This window comes from Bos grunniens, chromosome 10 (assembly GCF_055505025.1).
Source record: "Bos grunniens cultivar Pamir isolate PY7600 chromosome 10, Bosgru_T2T1.0, whole genome shotgun sequence".
Classification (NCBI taxonomy): domain Eukaryota; kingdom Metazoa; phylum Chordata; class Mammalia; order Artiodactyla; family Bovidae; genus Bos; species Bos grunniens.
The window spans coordinates 34,431,503-34,439,310 of NC_141174.1; the positions used below are offsets into that span (position 1 = coordinate 34,431,503).

The 7,808-nt window shown below is 41.3% G+C and overlaps 1 long non-coding RNA gene across 2 annotated transcripts; it reads left to right on the forward strand.

Moving 5' to 3' along the window:
- The first annotated feature begins 230 nt into the window (after window positions 1–230).
- LOC147364294 (uncharacterized) lies at window positions 231–7,127 on the forward strand. 2 transcript variants are annotated; one of them, XR_015133647.1, is made up of 4 exons: window positions 231–370; window positions 5,041–5,129; window positions 5,763–5,926; window positions 6,931–7,127. It is a non-coding gene; the product is annotated as an uncharacterized LOC147364294 (long non-coding RNA). The 2 variants fall into 2 exon arrangements; XR_015133646.1 differs by lacking the exon at window positions 231–370 and adding an exon at window positions 4,529–4,655.
- The last annotated feature ends 681 nt before the right edge of the window (window positions 7,128–7,808 follow it).

The following is a 7,808-nucleotide window of genomic DNA, read 5'->3' on the forward strand; positions in this document are numbered from 1 at the left end:
GAATGCATACCCATTTCATTGGAAGGCAAAATCTTAACCACTGGACCACCAGGGAAGTCTCTGAGGACCTCATTTTAAATAATTAGGGGCTAGACCAATTTACTGGCCTTTCAAATACTTGCCCCTCAATACTATTTCAAAGAAGTTTCATTTAAGAATTCTTACTCAACTCAACAAGAGCTCTCCTGAAGACAAGCACTGCATATTCTAGCTCCCTGGTAGATCTCTTAGCACCTAGCATGGCGCCATCAGCAGAACAAAAAAGATGAAGTAACTAAGTTTCAGAAGCAAACCTTTCCAGAGGCAATGCAGCACAGATACAAGGAAGAAGACCTAGGTTCAAGGACAATTTGTGATATCGGCAGAAAAGGTATCAGAGAGCCCTCTTATCTTTACAGTCTCTCATGAAGAATGTTTGAGAAGAGCATCTCTGGTCTCTCTACTTCTCTTTTCAGTGTTTATGGTACTGTCCTTCCAGGAGAGCAGCAGTTAGACCAGGAAAGGATGAGGTTTGGGGGCAGGCAAATGGCCTAGACTGTCTATGACTGATTTGAGTGTACTCACTTCTCAAAGCGGGATGAGCATACCTATCTGCAAGTCAGATGTTAAGGCCTGGAAAGAATCCGTATAGAGTGCCCAGTGCAATGCCTGGGGATAGTAGTTGCTCAATAAATATCAGGTACAATTAACTCCCATCAGGGCTTGCTCTTATCCAGTTTTCAAACTTGGCACCTTGGCAGCTGCACATAAGAATCACCAGAAGGAGTTTAGAAAAATCCCGATTCCGCCTCCCCACTTCCACCATACTGCAGTCCAATTAAAAGATACTCCCCGAGGGAGTCAACGAGGCAGGGTATTTTAAAGCCTCAGGTGGTTCAAATGTTCAGCCTAGACTGAGAATCACTCATCTACCTGTAAGCTGAGGAGCCTGGTAATAGGCACTGGCTAATTAACCTTCCCCAGGGGTGGTGTAGAGAGGAGGAGGGAGAGAGGCTGCCCCTCTCCTCCCATACACACCCCTAAGGCTTCTCTTTCTTCTTTTTGATCTTACCTGAACAGCAATCTGCCAGCCATCAGTGCTAATCAGCATCTCCCTAGTTATATTTCTGCTCTGGGGACATCAGCACTGCACAGCTCCATCTCTTTGGATATTTGAACTAGGACTACATTGTTTATTTGTGATTTGTGATTATCTTCTCCTTAACCCAGTATGGTTATTATATAGTCACCTGTGTTTTCTGAGGTTTCTCCAGCCAATGAAATCAAATGGGCTTTGATTAAAATAGCAGAAAAACTTGCCCCAATATTTAGCACTTGGGAGATCACTCCACAAACATCTGTTTCCTGAGGATGGGGTTGGGGGTGGTGCTCATGTGTGTTCTTGAAAAAATCCAGTCTATTACCTTCCTTGTTCTGTTGCATTGTATCTGAGACCTCAAGATACCTCAAAGGATTGTGAATAGTAAATAAATAACATACCTAAATTACATTAGCCTAGTGTTTGGAACAAAGTATGTTTTCAGTACATGTTAGGGTTTTTCTTTACCATTAATAGGTGACACATGCTGGGCTCAGCCACCCGACAAGGCCCCATTTGGTTGGCAGGCCCCTAACACTGCTGTTTCTCCCCCATCAGATTGTTTCCTCATGATGCTCCTACCATGATCTGGAGACCACACTGGGGCTTATGGCAAAGATGGGAAGAGTCCCAGCCTTTTGGGAGATGAATTTTGTTACACTGTTCTTATGGCAGCACTACTTGGGTTCCAAAGTCTCACTAAGCTTTTACTTTCTTCCTTTTCTCTCTCTGACCCAGGCGCAAGTCCTTACCTTGTACTCAGAAGTGTATTCCGCCCTTTATTTCTTAAATGTTTTTACCAGATCATACTTAGCGGCCCGACTTCCTCTTTGCCCCACCTGCACTCATTAGACATTGCTGGACACGCAGAACTGAATCTCTGCAGGGAGCACAGCTTGGGTCAGGCTGGGATGCTGATGCTCTTTCCCTCTGCAAGAGGAGTAGGGCCTGTGGGGGCACATCGCCATCCCCACCCTCTTCCACCACCAGCTAAACAGTAACTGTGCACCGGTTAGGTCATTCAACAAGTGATGGATGCTGGACCCAGACCTGTCCTTGTGATGTTCTCTTTGAGGAGGAACAGGATGTACAGAAAGGAGTAATTAGCATTTAAGTTTGTGTTTAGATAAGGGCTAGTGAAGATGGACAGAGTATGATGGCTACAGAAGATCTTCGCAGACTAGGAGTTGGCTTGACAGGGGCTGGTGACAGATGAGATGAACCTAAGAAAATAGTTGAAGCAAGAGCCATAGTGTACCAAGGGGCAGGGAGAGTGGTTACCCCGGGGTGCAGGTAAAAGGAAGGTGTGTTCTCTGGAGAAAATCTAAAAACAATAAAACCAACTAAAAGTCCACTCTTTATTATCACGGTGTATCAGCAATTCTAGACAATACAAGACTGTCTGGTAGTAGTCCTTTATTGCCCAACAGTACGAGCTGTGTGCTTTTATATTACTCTCAAAGAAATCCGTAGTCTTTCTTAAGTATTGGATTTCCCAATTCCTTCTGTCAGATAAGTTGTGTTTTATTTTCAATCTCTCACCTCTTCTTGAAAAGTCTAGTGTAAAAAGTCAGATCATCATTCGAAGTTAGAATGAAAATGTGACATCAGTGAGAGGACTGTGTATGTAAACAATATTCAGGGAATGGGCAATGGGTCTAGAATCCTAGAATTTTTCTTTCAGTTTTACTTTCGGCTCCCCTATATAAACCTGCTGTACTATCCAAAAATCAGTAAGCCCATGGTGTTGTGGATAGCAGGGATGTAACCCCATGTGAGTAGGTGTCCTTTCTTTATATTGTTCACTTGTGTCCCCAAAGCATCAAGGTTGGTGCTTGGCCAGAGGAGATACTCAATAAATATTTGTTGTATTGGAGGGAAAAAGAAATCGTTCAAGTGATCCAAATAGAGGTTAAAGGCTTTGTTCAGCTGATGCAAATCTGGCCCTGAAGACCCAGAAACTCTTGAAAATGAAGCAGTATTGGCATCTTATAAATTGAGAAGCAAGGAGTATGTGACCTTGTGGTCTAGCCTAGCTTGCAATTTTCTTGATCTCTAACTGTTGCAAAATTTTCCTTGCAGCAAATGGTCAGAGATTACTCTGAGTGTTCCTGATTCTTGCTGGAGATCACTGAGCAGTCTCATCCCAGCAACTATCAGAATAGTTCTTTCAAGAGCTGTTTTTGTAAGCTTAGAGGTTGTCTGTTAATCAGAGTCATGAATGGGGGAGGTAGCCACAACGGGATGGGCTGGAGAAAATAAAAGGGATAAAAGGGAAAGAAAGGAGGCAAAGTTTGAAGCAAGGAAAATGAAGTCTGTTCTAATCCTTTTAGAACCAAATGAATGACTTGCCTCTTTAACCCCTCAGCCATGCATTTGCACTTGGAAAGTTGCTAGAAGTATCTGTTAGGTTATTTTTTGGATCCACATATATATCCAAAGCAGCTGGTGCAGAATATCCTCCTATGAGCTCTGATTTCACATAGGAAATTGCTACTCCTTTAGCTTTCAAAGCCTGTGTTTTAGCAGTCATGGTGAATTAAAGTCAGATTCACTAGAGGCATTTTAACATTTCCTGAGCAATGAGATCAGGACTTGGGGTCCCCACCAAACACTTCAAATGTACAGCTGAGAGAGAGAGCAAATTAGCCAAGTTGTGTGTAACTTTGATCTGTTTTAGGAACACAGCCTGCACTTCTAATCTGGGCCCCGTGGTCCTGCTAATAAGAGATGCAAAATGTGTGTCCTGTTCATAAGAGATACTGAGAAAGAAGGGGTAAATTGATCAGGGCAAGACTACCACCATCACCCCTGGGAAAAGCACTTCAAAGGCATTGCTGGTGATAGGTCAGCATTGTACCTTTAATAGGAAAGAGCCTTCAGTAGCTTTCAAAAGTATTCAATTTATAATTAGGACTGTGTTTTAACTGGGGGTTGATAAGGGAAAAGAGATAGGCAAAAATTCTATTTTATTTTTTAGGAAGACCTCAAAAACCACACCAGCCTTTTCTTCTTTTCAGATACTTGTTGAATGAATCTTCATCACTTGTAGATGTATTTGGTGGTATCAATATCAGCTTGCACTGGCTCACAAAAGCCAGTTGTGAACATTTCTCTCCCACCCCACTCCAGTATTCTTGGGCTTCCCTGGTGGCTCAGATGGTAAAGAATCCGCCTGCAATGTGGGAGACCTGGGTTTGATCCCTGGGTTGGGAAGATCCCCTGGAGGAGGACATGACAACCCACTCCAGTGTTCTTGCTTGGAGAATCCCCATGGACAGAGGAGCCTGGCAGGCTACAGTCCATGGAGTCGCAAAGAGTTGGGCACAACTGAGAAACTAAGCACAACACAGCACTCTCCCACTTCACATTCAGTAAAATCAAGTTGGTAGCTTTCAGTCAACCATGGTGGGAGTACTTGTGGAAATCACAGATGCTACAAATCAGGCTACTCCAGCCCACCAGCACACCCCTGCTCCTATCCATACATCTTCCATGAACCAGCTTAATACTCGTTTCCTCTTAAAGCTTGAACTCCAACTCAACAAGGACTCCCTGCCTGCCATGGCTTGAAAGCGTGTGTACAATCTATTCCATTTATTTAAACTTAAGCAATATATTGTGGCTTAGGATATTTCAGAGTTGTCTTCTTAACATTTTTCCATTTAACCTTAAATGATTCTTCATGTGGATTGTAAGCTCCATTAGAGCAGGAAGAGTGTGCTATCTATTTACCACATGGGGTTTGTCAGCATGAAAGTGAATGGGTGGTGCTCAAGATTGTTGTTCAGTCACTAAGTTGAGTCTGACTCTTTGTGACTCCATGGACTGCAGAATGCCAGGCTCCCCTGTCCTTCAGTGTCCTGGAGTTTGCTCAAACTCATGTCCATTGAGTCAATGATGTCCTCCAACCATCTAATTCTTTGTCACCCCCTTCTAATCCTGTCCTCAATCTTTCCCAGCGTCGGGGTCTTTTCCAGTGAGTTGGCTCTTTGCACCAGGTGGCCAAAGTATTAGACATTCAGCGTCAGTCCTTCCAATGAATATTCAGGTACGTTTCCTTTAGGATTGACTGGTTTGATCTCCTTGCGGTCCAAGGGACTCCCAAGAGTCTTCTCCAGCACCAGTTAGAAAGCATTAATTCTTCAGAAGTCAGCCTTCTTTATGATCTAACTCTCACATCCATTCATTATTGAATGGAAATACCGTTCAATATGGAAATACCCGTATCTTTGACTATATGGAACTTTGTTGGCAAAGTGATGTCTTTGCTTTTTAATATGCTGTCTAGGTTGTTCACAGCTTTTCTTCCAAGGAGCATCTTTTAATATCATGGTTGCAGTCACTGTCCACAGTGATTTTGGAGCCCAGGAAAATAAAGTCTGTCACCATTTCCATTTTTTCCCCATCTACTTGCCATGAAATGATGAGATCAGATGCCATGATCTTAGTGTTTTCAGCTCAAAACAAAATATATTAAAGAAATGAGCTACTTACTGATAATTACATGCTAGAAAAACCGAGGCAGTTGAATGGAAAATGAATACATTCTAAACACATAAAATCATATTTTCAGATGATAATTTAACCATATAAATAGCTGTTGTAATGCTACTTCCAGTTTGTTAATAGAACTGATTTATGCTTTTTAAAATTCAGTATTTCTTTATTTCTGTCATTACAGTAAATATTGGTTTTTGCTTTTTGGAGACTTTGACACGCCTTTTGTGCTTATTACCACATTGTTTGGTCATGAAATCTGAACACTGGTATGTTGGTTGATCATGGCAGATGTCCTTCACTGCTGTTGAACACATTCCAAGGCAGGGAAGCAAAATACGTCACAAGGTACCGTCTTTTTAATCTATTGACTCGCTAATCAGTTCTTAAATGGCCATCAAATCTTTGCTACTAATTGAAAAAGTGATGTAAGTCGTTATCTGTATCCCCTACCCAACTTCACATATAGTCATGATTTCTACTCAGTGTTTTTGGGGTCAGGATATGTCTTAATACCAAGAAATAAAGCTCCATACGTAATGTACCAGTAATGGATACACATGTTTTAAAATATATTTTAATACTAATGTCAGATTATTTAGGTCTAATCTGCCCTATTGATTGGACCTAGTATCAGTGGAAGGATAAAGATTTCTATCCCTACATTAACACATTTTATGGGTTGCAAAGCCACTTTTTCTCCACTAAAACATAAGGTCGTGAACTAATAGTATCCTCACTTTCTGAGTGTTTCATTTGGCTTTAAAAAACATTTTTAGAAAAGATTAATCTGCAGAATAGGCTTGTGGAAGAACTGGATAAATAAGACATCTGAGTTTTAGGAAATGTTGCTCTTAAAGTAATGTCTGCTCTTCAAAATATTTATGTTAAATGGAGTAGTGTTAAATGGAGTAAGTGTTAAGAAGCACTCTGCTCAAAGCTATTTATGTAACTGTGCTGTCACAGATTAGAATTGTGACTCGAGGCAGTCTCCCCAGAACAAAACAAGACTAAAAGGGAAGACTGGATTTTTCCATATCCTTTTTCCTTCTAAATGGCCAAAATATCTATCTTATGGTCATTAATAGTTATAATACTATATGATTTATTTTACTGATTTCATTTTTCTTTTCATTTCCCCCTCTATTACATGAGTCTTCTCTATGTGTCCATTTTTATATCAGTAAATGACAATTTTATGGATTAAAAGAAAAGCAGGACAACAGTATAATTAGCACTGTTTCCAAAAAGAAGATGGTCTCCTCTCCTCTGTGCGCAGTTACTCCCAATCTCCCACCTGACATTACAGAAAATTTTCTTTCTTTTCTGTTTTTTTCCTTCCCAATTTCCAGGGTTCTACTATATTCTACTAGTTTCTTGTCTCTCCAGAATGGCCCGTTTGCTCTTTTCAGTGGGGACTAGGAACTGGATGACCTGACTCTGTTTTACCACTGGTCCTTCCTATCTGCTGCTCAGGCTTCTGACAGCTGGTTCAGGACTCACATTCTTAGACCACCCGAGTCCATCTTCCAAGAAAACCTGGGGCCAGGTATGTCTGTGCTTTATCAATTTGCTCTGATTGTACCAGGAAGAATAAATTGCAAACTTTTTGCATCTGAGGTAAGAAAAGGCCATTACGAGAGCTGAAACAAGTTACAGGTGTCTAAGAAATTTTATTTGCCCTGTAAGAACTTAGTAAACACTGGGTTTTAGTTTTCAAGGCAAAGGAAACCCTTTACAGTTTTCCCCAGAAGTAGTTTTCCCAGTGAAACCATGGAGATAGAGACACATCCTGTGATTTGCCCCAGTGGCTTTGTGTTGCTATTTTTCTCTGAACTGTTGTGTAGCACTTTTTCTCTTTTCTCCTAAAGCATCTGTCAGCAGCGCTTTCCTCTCTATCCCCATTCCCCGGGCATTTTCTTTCCTCTACTCCTGTTGGACCACCTATATCTGGTCTTGCCACATTCAAAACCTTCTTCTGCATAGCCACCTGAGTGATCTTCCCCAAACAGAAACTTTGTATGTTATTTCACTTTTAAAAACTCCTTACATGTAAGTTCTAGCTCCTTAAAATGGCAATCACGGCATGGTTGCTTGAGAAAATAAAAACATGTGAAGCAGCTCACCTGTGATGTTCTCAACTGTACATAAACTGCTCACAGAACAGTAATCAGCTTCCCTCTATAACCTTGTCTAAAACAGGCAAGGATGCTTTGCAACCACTGCTGCT